A 16,215-nucleotide genomic window follows, 5' to 3' on the forward strand; every position below is an offset into this window, starting at 1 on the left:
ATTCTCTCAAAATAGGTTGATAGTTGTTCATAATTAGAATCCCAATAATGCAGGGTTCAAGTTCCAGTTCTCGTCAGTTTCGATACCACTGCACCTATAATTCTGCGGTGCTCCTGACAGGAATATGTGTGGAAAATAGAAGAAAACTAATCTAAGTGGAGAGGACAGAAATCTTCAAAATTGCCCATGCATTAGCGAGGAGTGTGTTCTTTTAAAATGAGGTTTTTGTCCCACAGAATCAGTCAAGCAATGGCCAAACTGAAGGAACTGAAAAGGCCAGAATTGTGCTTGAGAGGAGTGATTAAAAACACTGTCAATTGACAATAATACACAGTTTTTTCCAGACTTGCAGTGTTTGCACTATATCTTCAATGATGCATCCTCATGCATACACTGTGTGACAATTTTCTGTCATCTTTGCAAGATTGTGACATGTAACACATGCTGTATCTTTTTAGCAACACACTGTAGATTTCGATACAGTGATTTCGATATAGTTTTGAATACCTACCACACTAATGTTTTAAATATATCCACTTGGGGGAGTGTCTTCAAAAAGCTCAGTTTTGCATGACAAAAATGCTGTCTCAGATTAGACTTAATGCTAAAATGCAGAGAAAAGGATGTGTTTTTATATGTTTCCGGATTAGTGTAGATGCATCCGGAGTGTGGGTCTCCAAAACCAGGACTGAAATCCACTGCAATAGGAACAGTGGAACAATGTTTCAGAACACAGCAAACGTGGGAGCACAAGTTCAGGAACACTTTCAAGTTTAGAGTGAACGACAAAAAATGTGTTCTGCAAAGTCACTGAAATAGCGGGGTCTAGAGAAGAAAGAATTCGTGTGTTTATGTAGTGTTACTGGAAGTGGAATTAAATCCCATACTAATCTCATCTAATCAAAAGAGATATACCATAAATGGTGAAGCTCATTAAGATCAGTATCCACGCATATACACCTCTAGCACTCGGGCATTTGTGAACGAATTAATTCGGTGTTAATTGGATTATATGAAACTCTCATTAAAATCCCACCCATGTAATAGGAAGATGATTCCGGTTGGCTTTGAACGTTTTCTGCTGTCTAATTTTAGTGCATTTAGCACGCAGAAAAAAGGTGCATTAGTGCTGCATCTTAATTAGACTTGTGAGTGTTTCACAGCCTTGGTCGCTCATTAGCATTACATAGGCCACCTTTGTGAAAATCGCCAGACAGGCGTTTCTGCTTATATGAAGTTGTTTGACACATCAAGATCTGTTCTCAGAGGACTTGCATTTAAAAAAATATTCAGCCAAATTAATTCACTCTCCTCATGTCGTTCCAAAAACCTGTAGGGCTGTTTTTCCTCTGTGGAATACACAGAAGATGATTGGGCAAGATTTATTTTATGTTATTTTAAGGTCCAATTCCCATAAACTACAACTTTTGCCTCAATAAACTCCTAATTTGCTGCTTATTAATCAATAGTTATTAGTTGTTATGTTCAGGTATGGGGTCGATTAGGGGATCTAAATATGCTCATACAGAATAAGGCATTAATATGTGCTTTGTTACAGCTAATATGCATATAATAACATGCTAGTTAAATGTTGAGAACTGACCTTAAAATAAAGAGTTACTGAATAGTGTGAGGAACACCAGCAAGTTCCTGTCACTCAAAACATAAAGTAGAAGACTAGCAAGTGCTTCTGGTCAATTATTATTCTACACACATTTATATCTTCCTACCGCCTGAAGTGTCCTTGCAAAGGAAGAACATAGCATATATGAAGTATTAATGTTTGAGGAAGCTCTGGAGGCGTTTGCATAAAAAGTAAGGAGTTATAAAACATAGTCCATTTTGTAGCCATTACAAATCACATTCTACCTACTGTAACAAGAAGCTGTATAGCATAACTCTACTAACCATCTCTCATTACAGCCACACCACAAGCCTAAAGGCAACTTAGCGCACTAAATTCACCATGAGATGGGAGAATGTGGGTGGAAAATGCAGATGGGGAGTAGATTAAGTAAAAAAATTGAAGGTGGCACAAGGCTATTTACAATGTGAGCTACAGGTAATGAGATATATGACAGGAAAGCAGCGGCTGATGATCTGATTTGGAGTGTATGATGGAGTGACTGAGGAAAACAGAGACTGAGGGTGGTTTCGGCATGGGGAATTGATAAACTCTCAGTAATACATGTCAGAACTCCAAAAACTATATTTTAAAGGGATTCTGTGATGCTTGAGGTTAAAAAAACTATTTAAAGGAACGGTTCACCCAAAAATGAAAATTTGCGTTTAGAATGAGAGTCCAAACAGCTTGATAAAAGCATCGCAATAAACCACAAGTAATCCACATTACTCCAGTTCATCACTTAACATCGTGTGAAACCAAAAGCTGCATGTTTGTAATTAACAAATCCATAAGGCATGTTTAACTTTAAATCGCTGCTTTTGGCTAAAACATAAATCCTCTATAATATTGCTTTCTCCAGTCAAAAAGTCATCTAATCTGAATTAGGAGATAAATATGCACAGATCAAGCACCATTTACTGTGCAAAGCAGTTCTAAACGTTGTCTTTGAGCCATCCCGGCAGGATGATTGGTTTCTCGGGGCGGCTCACACTGGTTCTCTTCCCGGATATGCATGATGAGCTCACCAAGTCATGGAAGGCACCTTCTACTGACAGAAACCAGCTGGTGCAGCGAAGGGTTATTTGTCAATCCCACTGGTGGAGCGTGCCGTAGCGATACAATTGTGTCCTAAGTCCACCTCCTCCTGGCGTGAAGAGCCGGTATCCTCCTGTGTTCTCACCTCAAACGGGTAGTGGCACCGAGAGGCCCTGGTTAGTGTCGGCTTGCTTAAACTGCTCCAGAGTGCCGTACTGTAGACCCTGTTGAGATCCTCCATCACCCTAGGCAGCTGGACGCGGCGGAACGTTCGGTGCCAGGCCTTCATTATGAATCCTTGAAACCATGGAAGTCTGGGATCCATATAGAGACCTAAGTGGTACTCTTATGTGTACAGTCCATGGTATAGACTTGGAGCCTGTGTTCCCCCCAGCAGACTTCTGCCTTTCCAAGAGGGTTTTAATCACCTCAAATTTATCCATATAAACGTGATGTCGAGAGTGACCAAACTGAAAGGGAACATCTTGGTTATGGTAACCCTCGTTCCATAAAGGAGGGAGTGAAGACATTGTGTTCCATCACCACGGTTGCTGTACCGCTGCTGAGCTGCCGGTGTTGTGCCCAATGCTGACCCCCTGCCAAATTATTACCCCCCTAGTATTGGTAGGTTTAGGATGTTTGGGGGAGGGGTAAGGATTAAGGGTGGGGTTAGGATTAGGCTATCAGGTAGCAATTTGAACGAGGGGGGTAATAATTTGACAGGGGGTCAAAATTGGGCACAACACCGGGTCTCCGGCTCGGCTCCTCAGTGAAAACCTGGTGTGCAATACACCTGCTGTCTGCTTATACACACACCGTGATCAGCGGCAGCTGGATGCAAGAATAGCATGCCAATAATATGCATTGGTTTGTTTAATTTACACTTGAAGTAGATTAGTCTATCGAAGCGATATCCCAATTCGTTGGTCACCGATGTGATGTCTCCATTCCCTCCTTTAGGGAACGAGGGTTATCATACGTAACCGAGACATTTCTCATAAATATGCAGGACATTATTTGGTGGATTAGAGTCATGTGGATTACTTGTGGATTACTGTAATGGTTTTGTATCTTACTTTTTTGTGGATAACATCACATTACTGTCATGGACCTGTGGATTACTGCAGCTGTTTGGACTCTCATTCTGACGGCACCCATTCAGGATCCACTGGTAAGCATAATAAATAATTTTACACATAGCTCTCTCAATTGTCTTTTTTTTTTTTTTTTTTTTTTTTTAAAGCTTTACCACTAATAGAATTTCAGGTTTGAATGACATCTCTGATAACTGTTGCTACATTTAACAGTTAACTATGTGTTAATTTAGAGATAAAGACACTCCTGTAATTAGAAGTATATCTCCAGCACATGCATTCAGATCAGGGTTGCAAGGCTTTCACAACAAATCCTGCCCAGTTGCTTTTCAAACTAGCCCAAGCACGTTTCCAGGAGGTTCCCCGATAAAAATTTTTTGGCAGGGTTGCCTTGGTAAAATTCGCATTTTAGGGGATATTAATATCACGTTATTGGTATTGTCGTTTCTGCTGTTTCTGACAACACTGGTTGTCATTTACTACACAGAGCCGTAATTCACTGACAATCTACACAAAATCAATTTTAAAATTGCAGGCGATTCTTTGTCGATTTTGAAAGCGATTTTGTGTTAGTTGTCGGTAGACTACGGCTCTGTGTAGTAACTGCAGCTCCACCTGAACTAGTGTTGCCAAGTCTATGGTTGTTTTTCATGTCCGCGGGTTGAAGCAACCCCAATACCAATAACGTGAATAACAAAAAAACGTATATTTTAACCCCAGAAAGCAATTTTTATCGGGGAACCTTCTGGAAACTTGCTTCGGCTAGTTTTTGACTAGTTTTGAAAAGCAACTGGTCAGAATTTGTTGTGAAAACGATTAGATTTTTTTTGCACAGCGCTAATAGAGATCAAAATAACAGCCTTCAGTCTGAGGCATCTCAATGTTTGTCTGTTACTGCTGGCTGTTGCTCAGCGTCTCCCACAGCTGTGGTCCAGCTTGTTAAAAAGTGTAGCTTCTGTTTCATTAATAGTGAGTTTTGGCCTTCAAAGCGAGTTCATCCCTGATTTCCTGGAGGAATATGTATTAGAGCAGGATTACATGATCAGAGCCCCTCAATTTCCGGGGCTTGGAGTTATTAGGAGACCTGGTTTGTTTATTCTTTTAATGATTTGTTTCTTTCGTTAATTCCAGGAGCAAGTAAATAAGTAAAGTTGTAATAGTAGTTAAGTTCATGTGTCGTGTCAAGTTAAGGGATCTATAATATGCTCATGCAGAATTATCAACACAATCAAAATTGAAAAAGCATGCTGCATTCAGTGTACTTTTTGTACCTTCTGTCATCTAATTAATAGTTTACATTTTTTAGCAAGTAAAAGTACAATTTTATTATAAATCTCTTTGGGTTTACATGTCTTTTTTGTGAAGTCTTTAATGATTCCTATAAAGTAAAATTAAGAATAACTTTTATATTGTTAGCAATATAACACTCACTGTTTAACTAATACAATCTCATACATTAAAACTACAAACTATCATAATGATATCACTTTTTGACCATGTATAAACATCAGCATTGGCAACAAATTGCATATTTTTGCTCAGTTTGTGGTTTTTATCTTTAAGCTCCACCATATCCATATTTTCACACTACATGTGCTATAAAAGCCTGATGTATTGAATATAATTCACTAAACACACACACACAGTAATTATTTATATATTTATTTTATTGGGGGTTTTTTTCTCTAAAGGTTCAACAAAGCATTCAATTAAAAATGGAGAGACACAATCTTATTTATGAATTAAATGAGGGTGAGTAAATTATGACACTTTTTTTAGTGGATTAAGTATTTGCAAACACTTTGCAGCATTAATTTCGCACTGAACGTGTTTACACTCTTGAGTTACCTGCTGAACTTTACCCTTCAGATCTGTGTGAAGCTGTCAGAGGGAATAACACATGCTGTCGACATGATATTTCTGAATGGACTCTTCTGACAGCGGCTCTCCTGCTGCTTCATGATTGCTGACACTCTCCTCATTTCTCCTGCCCACTGCCTTCTTTTTAAGAGACCCATTTCAGATGTACAGTATCTATTCCCCTTCTCACAGGCTTAAATCTGTTTGGATTACAGCCTCTGATCACTTAAGGAGATTGTGTGTGTGTGTTCATTTGCAGAGGAGTGTAAGATACTCTTCTAAGAGTCTCACATGAGGAAAACAAATATCTGAAATTTGCAAAAAAAAAAAAAAAGTCAATTTAATCTTAAAAAGCACATTCTATACAAAAAAAAAAAGTAACAGTACCTCATCAGTTATTTGTCTTCATGTCGTTCCAACCCCAAATGACTTTTCTTATTCCTTTTAAACACAAAACAAAATGGCCAAGCTGCTATTTTTCTATATGGTGCAAAAGAAGTGGAAAAAGAGTTGGTGGAATAGAACAGCTCGTGCACAGAAAAAAGAAAGTCATTCAGGTTTGGCATTACATGAGGGTGATTAAACAATGACACAACTTTCATTTCTGGGTGAACTATCCCTTAAAACTGACAGCTGGAAACAGTTGGTTTAAATTAGTTATGTTAGCTTTACTATTAAAAAGTGCTGCGCTATGAATCCTCTGAGGTTCCTGAAGCACACAGAGACCAAGAGACGGCAGAGAATATTGAGAACACTGTGTCAGAGCTGTCAGTACACAGGGATGATCCATCCTTTATTTTGCTGATGCTGAATTTCAATGCGGTTTGCCCTGCTAGCCAAACTAACACATAATCCCTCAGGCCATAGAGACGCTGCATGCACTTTAACCTGCCAATCACACACACCTGTGCTTGTTGTACTGTCACGCACCTGCATGGCATCAAAACATCAAGTGTCTAAAAAAATTGCAAAAATGATACGGTCTCTGATTACATTTGTTCTCTCTGCCATTGCAGGAGTTACCTAACACTATATAAAGTTTAGTTTTACCACACATATTTAGGTATAGACAATAAAACTTGCAATCGTGAAATAATAACTACATTTCAAATGTAAACTGTGTGTGTTTGAGGGGTGATTAGTGGCTCAAAAATACCTATTTAACAGAATATTGAAACTAAGATTGTCACATTTTTTGCCAGTTATGTGTAATTTAAGAGGTAGGGTTAAAGCATGTAAAATAAATAGGAAGAATGGTTAAAAATGACATGTAAAAGATTTGTAATTAACTGATGAACTGTAGTGGTGTGGATCAGGGCCGTGCACAGGGGGGTGGCCCGGTGGCCAGAGCCACTGCCCCTCTGCCCTCATCGACTGAGGTGCCCCTTCCCCAACGCTCCGCTCAAAGCATTCCGTTGATTCCGTGAATCCGCTCCAGGTTTTCCCGCTCGCTCCGCACTCCGCAGCATCACTCACAGTATGTGTCTGCGGCGCTTGTGAACACGACATTTTACGAAAGCTGTCACATTAACAGGTAGGCTATGCAAGACAGTGGTTGAATCTGCTAAAAAAAAAATTTATTTGTATTTATGTCGGTAATGTTTTGTGCTCTTGGTCTTCTACTAGTGCTAACAACTTGTACAATATATCCACATTCTAAGAAGCTGCTTGTCTAATCAAATTATAATTGTACTCTCGATCAGATCAGATCTAATACAAATAACTACATTTTCTGTTGTTGGCACACTTTGTAGACAAGACAACCATAAAAAAAAACAAACAAAAAAACAATGCCTTCACAAAAAAGAAGACAGAGACAGAGAGAGAAAGAGAGAAGGGAGGCTGCTAAAGGCAGTTCAACGTTGCAAACATGGATTCAAAGCTCCAGCAAGCCAGCAGGTAAATCATCATATAGAACAGTTAGCAGACAGTTAGTCTGTTTAATTATTGTAAGTATATCTCCCATTATAATCACTTGTCTTAGTTGAGACTAACACATCATAGGCTCTAAATGAGTTGTATATATAGATTTAGGCTGTATGCTAATATGAAATTAAATGTCTATTACTTATTACTCCAGTGAAGATGAGGCAGAGGCAGGCTCAGAGAGTGAGGGAGAGCCCATTCAGCATCAGCCAAATCAGACACTTACAGGTAAGTGTTGTTAAATTGGCTGACAATAAAGGATTCTGAATATGCAAGAGTTTTATAACAAGAAAGATAGACATTAAATTATTTGAATGGAAGAGTAATTATATTACAAGAACATACATTTAATTAGCACTAAAGCCTAACAATTGTATTTAAAATATGATTGTAACAGGTTTGTTATTCATTCTCTATATTAAGATGAAAATGCTTCGGAATCAATTCAACGGAGTAAAAGTGAAGGTCTTGGAACTGAGCCAGAGACAGAAAAAGTTCAGAATGAGAAAGAAAGGCAATACAATGAGACAGAGAGGGAAGAGACAGATGCAGAACAGGAAGATATTTTGAGCGTGTACTGTCTTCTTTTTTAATTGTACATTTTGTAATAACTGGAAAATTTGTGTTAACAAGCAACCACCCCCTCAGTGCCCCTTTTTTTGGTTTTGGCCACTGCCCCTCAAAATGTCTGTGCACGGCCCTGGTGTGGATTATTGTGATTTTTTAATCAGTTGTTTGGACTCTCATTCTGACGGCACCAACCCGATCTCATGGCAATTCGTACATTTTTCACAAGGTGGCTTATTCGAATGAATTCGTACGACCACACTCATCCAAATTCATACGATTGTTGCCAAATCGTATGCATTTTATGAGTTGCACAATTCGTATGAATTTGTACGAATGACCTACACCTAACCCCGCCCCTAAACCTAACCGTAACTGGGGTTTAGACAAATCGTATTGGTCGTGAGATAACGTTGGACAACACCCATTCAATGCAGAGGATCCATTGGTGAGTAAATGATGTAAAGCTACATCTCTCCAAATTAATACTCATCTTGGATGGTCTGAGGGTGAGAAGATGCAGCAGACTTTAATTTTGGGGTTAAATGTTCCTTTAATTGTCTTTTCCAGTGAATCATTAATGAAAGTTGTTTTTCCAAAATTCTTTAGTTTTTGGTTGTCGTAAATGATGGACAGATAATCAGCTTCGTAGCACTCAGAGATGTGATGTGGCAGCTGTAATAAGTGGCAGGGTGGCTGACATATGGGAAGGAGGCATGAAGCAGACTCGAGAGGGCTGTGAGCAGAGGTGAAAGTGACTCATCTCAGGCTTTGGGGATTTTTAAACATGAGCCAAGAGACGGCATCTTATCTCACTGATGAATATGTGCCAGATGGCAAACTGGGAGGTTTATGGCAACAGACTGAGACAGTTACCGCACCTGAAGGGCAGCGGCAAACACCCTGGAATCGTTCATGATATCAGAGCTCGTTTCTAAAGGTTTCTTAGGGCCCCCGAAGACCGAATAAATTAAGACATTATTATTTTGTCTTATGACCACATGTCTTCCCGGAGCAATAATATCTCACGGAATCATGCTCCCAAACGGAACCTTTAAAACACATTAAACCATAACTGCACCAAAGAAATGAATCTCATCGGGGAGATTGAGGTGAAATGAGACAGTTTTCACAGGTTGTCCTTCAGGCCATGAGAAAAGAAATACAGGCATTTTTTCTTATCATTAATAAACTAATAAAGAACATTTACATTACTTAAAATAAGCATTAACTGAAATGAAAAAAAAATAATAATAATTAAAACAGTATTATATTTCAGCTATTTGCCAAGGCAACATTTCTCATTTTGATTTAGTTTAAACTGAAGTAAATAATAAAAATGTATACAAAAAACAAACAATAAAATAACTAAAATCAAACTACAATTAAGTTAGATAAAAAAAAAAAAAGTAGTAACAATTTACTTCATGTTAGGGGTAAGCTGAGCCATGAAAACTTTATCAATTTATGTTGAAAATATGCAAGTAAATATGTGAGCATAATTAAAGCTAAACTTAATAATACTTTACCTCAGAAAGAAATGGTATTTCACAAAGAAATGGAACACTGTAAAAATAGATAAAAAAAAATTTATTGGAGTATGTTACTGACTGATTATTTCTGATATGTACTATTATATTATATTATATTATATTATATTATATTATATTATATTATATCATATTATATTATATTATATTATATATTAAGAAGAAACATGCATGTGTCATATAATTTAAAAGCATTACGATTTATACTAATTACAAACTAAATCTGAATTATGATGCATGAGACATTATTAGTTATATAATTTTATTACTACTATTAATTTATGACTGGCAATTTACTATAGGTTAAAGACTACTATTCTGAATATTATTCTGGTTAGCCTGATGCAAAATCATATATGCAAGTGATTTACTTACATTGTAGGGGTTTGAAAATGTTAATAATAGTAATGCGGCAACCAAACCAGGCCAGGACAATCTATGCTGCACAATTTATATTTGCTACATTGGTTACAATTTGAGGGGTTTCTCTGTCCCAGTCTCTGTTCTGGACCCCTCTGGTCCTATACGGTCCGAGCTCCAAGAAAGATTTTGTGAAGCTAATGGGGTCCAAGTCCAGGTCCTCCCTCTCCATCCATCCCAGAGGAAGCCTAATCCCGTTAGCTGTGCTTTCTCATGGATAATCCCTCCACTTCCCACCTGACTGTCCTTCAGCCTCAGCCTCTCTCTGGGATGAGCGTCTTCTGCTGAACACTGCAGGTAAATACTGAGTCCGCCAATATTTAACAAGCAAGACCATTTAATGTGCACACATTTTTATTTTGTAATTGATGTTGGTTTTTTTAGTATTAGGTTTTGTATAGTGTCTTGTGGTTGATTTTTCTCTACAATTTTACATTTTATAAATAAAAGATTATTAGATTATGTTTTACAAGAACGTATTATTTCAGTATTTTTACTTCAAATTTAAAACTGAATTTAATGTATTACTTTCCATTTCTTTCTAATTAATTGTGAAATGTAAAAATGTATATGAAAATCGGTTCTACACCAATTTTTTTTTTTTTGGGGGGGGGGGTAAGGTAAGGTAAAAGTTAAGGTAAATAAAATACCAACTATTTTGGTAACGCTTTCCAAAATGTCCCATTGGTTAACATGAATTATTGCAACATCTAATGTTAACTAACAATGAGCATTACAGTATTTTCTATATATATATATTTTTTTACAGTATATTTTAATTATTGTTAATGTTAAGTCCATGTTGGCTCAGACACATTCAATAATATTAACCCAAACAATTTTTGATTTTAATAATATATTACAAAATGTTTAAATTTACTTTAACAAAATTAATGAAAGCATTATAAGTATTTTTATTGTTAGTTCATGCTAACAAAGTTAAACAATAATTCTAAAGCATTTTCTATTCATTGAAAATATGATAAAATATTTATCAGAAGCTGGATTTCCATGCATATAAATATACAGAACTTGAACTCAGTTTTTCGAGAATACTTGAGTTGAAGTTGGACACAGCTCATTTCCTCACCCATCCTCAAATGTCAACCCGTATGAATCTCCTGACAGCTGGTTTGACTAGCAGTAAATCACCAGTCCATGAATCTCCTCCATGGTTCAGCGTCTTCACCCATCTGCTCCGAGACCCTGCTGCATCCTGCATTTCACTCATAATCACACAACTGTTCTTCTCAGTTTGGCTCAGTGTTATTTGTGAAGTTGTGTTTCTGTTGGTGGTCTGTTGCTAAATCAGAATCTGATCACTCGACCAAACAGGGTTGGAGGGGTTTACAGTGAATCACGAATTAAAATCTGCAGTTGTGGGAGTGTATAGTCTTGGTTTGAATGCATTCAAAGCAGATCGCATGACGAATGATGTACAGTGCAGTGTCTGACATGGAATGGAGAGTGAGCAAAAAACAGATCCCACCAGGAAGACCACCGCAAAACAAAGTCCATCTTTCTCTGCTCAGGTGTAAAGTGTAGAATTGTGGGTAGACAGGTACAGCTGGCCTGCTCTGTTTCCACAGGTGTTCAAGCCAGGAGAGATTAGGGTCAGATGCATTTCTCAGTGATTAACAGTGACAGGGGCCCAGATCCCACTGGAGCAAAACCCATGTGACCAAGAGTGAGAAACAGTTCAATTTATATTACATTTGTCATGAAGTGGTGGCCGAGAAAGCTCAACACGCTGCAACTTAAGAAAACACATGCAAATTGAAAAATCATCAGCAAATGAAGAAAACATCTCTATCAGTTTGACAACACAAGTGTTGCAAATCATCACAACCCATGCATATAGCAAAATGCGGAATATTTTAATATGAACCACCAAAATGCACCAATACACTAGAATGGGCGTTAGGACTGTTTAGCACAAACCCATTCACTAGAATGAATCATACTTGTTTTTAACTTACTGGTATTTCTTGTCATGTTACTTTAATGTATTATTGCAATTATAAATGGTTTGTAGCGAAAATTTACCATTTACTGCTCTAGTTAATCGTAAGTCTCGGCCATTCACAGATACAAGGACTAGTTCCGGGTTTGGAGAGGTGGATTAGAGAAAGGGCTGATCCGGATGACCCGATACGCTTTAATGAGTCTAACTTTCTCTGCTGTAGATATGGCAGGGATGACTGTTTACGTGAACGTGTTTGATTATTACCTGAGTTCAGGCTTTAAAACAGCTCAAACTGAAAAAGCAACATCTGTTCTGCTTGAAACTATGTATATAAGGTAGTGGAGTTTAGTGAGTTTCTCCCCAACACTGCTTTAGATGACAGTTATTTGGACATCTTCATTTGACATTGACTCTTGCTGTGTTGGTCTGTATTTCTCACAGCATGTTTAGCTGGGTGATAAAGGTTGTTCTCCTGGGAAGCTGGCAGAGGAGGACCAGACCAATGCTTCCACTGCAGCGCCTGCGACTGTGAGTTTGTGAACATGTACATTGAGTCACCTTTCACTGTTTAAGCATGTCCTCACCGCCTCTGCTCTGTTCTTTAGGATGTGACGAAAAAAGAGGAAGTAAAACAAGGTAACAGATTTGACAGCGGTTTTGATCAATGACAAACACTGAATCACAGAAACAAATACAGACCTGAGAATATTGTTCATTCATTTTTCATGGTGTTATTTTATAGAACCTTCCAAGCCAACGGAAGAGGAAAACAGGTGGTGTTATGTTTGTGTTTGTGTTTGTGTGTGTGGGGGACATGTGTGTTCAGTGTCTCTAGATGCAGTAATCCTGCCAGACCTAATTATTGCTCTCTCTCTCTCGCTCTCTCTCTCTCTCTCTCGCTCTCTCTCTCTCTCTCTCTCTCCAGCTCTCAGAGTGGAGTTTTGAGTTGGCTCTCTCATGGGTTCAGCAGTGCTCTCCCTCAGCCAGTAAACTCCTCTAAACTGGCCAGCAGTGAAGTTAAGATATTTTCATGACTTCATTCTCATACATATACATAATTAGGCTGAAATCTAAATAGACTAATAATGTTTGTACAATAAAAATTAAAAAATGCCTAGCTTGTGAAACTGCATAATGCATAAAGAAAAACTTACCGAAAGGATGCGTTTTTTCAATTTAATGTTTATTAATTAAACTAAGTAGTCTGACTATTTTATAATCTTTATAATTTACAACTATTTCTATTGTTATGTAATTTCTTAGTTCCATTAGACTTTAATCTAAGCTATATTTTTGTTTACAAAAAAACAATGAGTTTTAAAAGGAATGAACGACCTAAGGTGACAATATCCAGATTAAACGGGTAAATCAATGATTCTTACAGAACTGAGTTGGCACATAGCACAGGACACAAAACGGTGAATCATATTTTCATTTCTGCACTTTTAAAATTTAAATAACTGATAGCAGAATATTTAGCGTAGAGTTCTTGAGTTATTGTACTTTATTACTAAACTTCATACCTTTTTTTTTTTTTTGTGCTGAGATTGAACGTTTTAAACAGGAGGTCATTGCAGACTGTTCTCATCGAATTCTCATCCGAAATCTTTGCACATTAAAAAATAAATATGACCTCACGTTGTGTCAGTTATGTTTTCACACTGCCTCCTAAACTTTGTCCGTCATTAAAACAAATTCGGACCACGTTTGATTTTTTCTGTGTTTTCACATCAGTAACAAGCATTTTGAAAGGATGACAAAAACAAGAGAAAAAAAAACACATACAAAATTTTAGACTCTGTGTGCGACTAACTTTACTCAGTTAAATAAAATAAAAAATTAGATCACCAGTGTGCAAAGTACATATTTTACAGGCCATTGTGACTTACATTTTTACTGTTTTGTCCATTTTAATGAGGAGAGAAATTCTAATTTTTGGTGTTAAAAAATTTAATTAAAACATTTGGTGTTAAAAACACAAATATGATCATTTGTCATTATGTGTAGACACCTTTAGTAATCATAACTTTGAGATAAAAAGTAATACAAATTATTTTTAGACATTGCTGAAGATTAATATAACTTGTGTAAACACAGTAAAAGTGTCAAAAACAACTATGTTTAACATTCAGATGGTTTCAAGGCAAATGTTTCAGTTTAACATCTGGTGTATTGAGTCCTGAAGCTTTACAACATACATAAAAAAACAAAGAGAGAAACAGGTTTATATTAATTTAATATTAATATTAATATTAATAATTTATATTTTTTTAGTTGTGAATAAATTTCAAGCAATTTAGCATGCTTTCTGATATACGAAAGCCTGGTAATTTACATGAGTATGTGATTTATTCTTGAAGATTTTCTCTTTTTGTTTATCTTGTATTGAATAGCATGAGGGAAATACAGTGAGCAGCAGGTATATTTTCAATCATACAGATTCAATTTTATTTTGTATGTGTATGCTGTTTGCCGCATCTTCATGCAGTTATGTGATAATATTTGTTAACATCTGCATCTGTGTGTATGCCTGTTAAATGAATGTTTTGATGAGTATCACACATTTTCCATCACTGTATCATGGAGGGCAGTAACACATCGGACCAGTGAGTAGCTTATAGCAGATATTAGGTCATGCACAAACATGCAGAGCTTTGCTGCAGACCAGCATGGAGAGTTTTCACATGCTACACACGGAAAAGACTTTATTGCACTGAGCTGTATTTCCATATTAACAGCTCAAGGCAAAAGACCCTCATGCTGAACAGACAAAAACTAAAGCATTGTAATATGCAGACTGGCTTCCCTAGATATTATATATATATATATATATATATATATATATATATATATATATATATATATATATATATATATATATATATATATATATATTCTTCTACAAGAACAGTACTGGATTGGAATTTTTCTTTAGCATCTGCTACTGCTTTACTGAGACCCACTGGGCAAACCTGTTTATTTTTACTGTGTCCTGCTGCCATCTAGAGTTGTTTTATTGCGAAGCAGCTTATTTGCATGCATTCACATCCTCACCTATGCCCAGAGCAACTGATGGACTTTACTGTATCTCCTCTTCCTCCAGATCTGGAATGATAGGCTGGATTGTGCAGGGACTGGGAAAAGTGGTTCCACAGCCAGATGAGAAATACAAGGGTCACACAGAGCCGGAGGAGGTCACTGAGGTATAAACACACTGCACACAATCACTAATCCCATAAAACACTGAAGCTTTGTGCAGTCCGATTGCTGATTTGGTTATTTACCAAATCCATTTGGTCCATTTTTATAATATTTCCTCCTACATGTTTAGCAGATTTGCTGCAGTTTACTACATAAGCTTATTAGGTAGGCATGTTAGAATTTGTGAATCAAATTAATGACTCAATTTTTATTTTATTATTTATTTTATATCTTTGGATACTTAGCTTTTTTTTTTTTTTTTAGTATACAATTTTGAAACTATATATATATATATACTATGTCTACAAAATTGATAAAAAAAAAAAATTCAGCAAAGAAGCAAAACTATTTCTTTACTGTTTTTACTGAGAAAGTTTCTATTCGTTATCTGATAAAAACTGCGGAAGAATTACTCTACAAAAGGACGCCGGCACACAACAGAGATAGCTGTCTGTTCTTTAGCAAAGTGCTCTCTGTCTCTTGTCTGTCTTATTTGGTGTTGTATTGTCTAACAGTCACAAGCATATATTATAAGCATGGCGAGCACAAGCAGTTACAAGAGGTGTGCACATCCCTGCCCATGTTATATCATGGGTGGGGACACACATCGTATGTGTGTACACTGTTTGGGAGCGAAGCACGCACGGGCAGCTCTCGAAGGGGCTGCTTGCGAGGATTGTGAGAGATCCATGTGCTGTGCTTTTCAATGAGGATGGCCAGGCTCGCAAAGCCCCATGGTGCGGGACCCGCGTCCTCTGATGCGGCATGGCAGGGCCGTAGCTGGGGTTTCCGCGGCCCTGGTGAAGGTTGTACCAGTGGGTCCTGTTTGAAATTGTTTAATTTATTGTTAATTCTATTTATTTATTTGTGCTAATTGCACAATGTTTAAGTTGTCTCATGTTTGTAGGTTTCCAGGTACAGAAAACAAATAATTAAATATAAAATAGCACTGCATTGTCTTCACTGTAA

The 16,215-nt window shown here is 37.1% G+C and overlaps 1 long non-coding RNA gene across 2 annotated transcripts; it reads left to right on the plus strand.

Annotated features, from left to right (window-relative positions):
* Positions 1–9,993: 9,993 nt before the first annotated feature.
* On the plus strand, positions 9,994–15,432 carry LOC113100237 (uncharacterized). Of its 2 annotated transcripts, XR_003289587.1 has the most exons (6): positions 9,994–10,376; positions 12,487–12,573; positions 12,651–13,061; positions 14,439–14,464; positions 14,637–14,651; positions 15,149–15,432. It is a non-coding gene; the product is annotated as an uncharacterized LOC113100237 (long non-coding RNA). The 2 variants fall into 2 exon arrangements; XR_003289586.1 differs by lacking the exon at positions 15,149–15,432 and having other exon boundaries at positions 14,439–14,841.
* Positions 15,433–16,215: the final 783 nt, after the last annotated feature.

Source organism: Carassius auratus, unplaced genomic scaffold, assembly GCF_003368295.1.
Source record: "Carassius auratus strain Wakin unplaced genomic scaffold, ASM336829v1 scaf_tig00217203, whole genome shotgun sequence".
Lineage (NCBI taxonomy): Eukaryota > Metazoa > Chordata > Actinopteri > Cypriniformes > Cyprinidae > Carassius > Carassius auratus.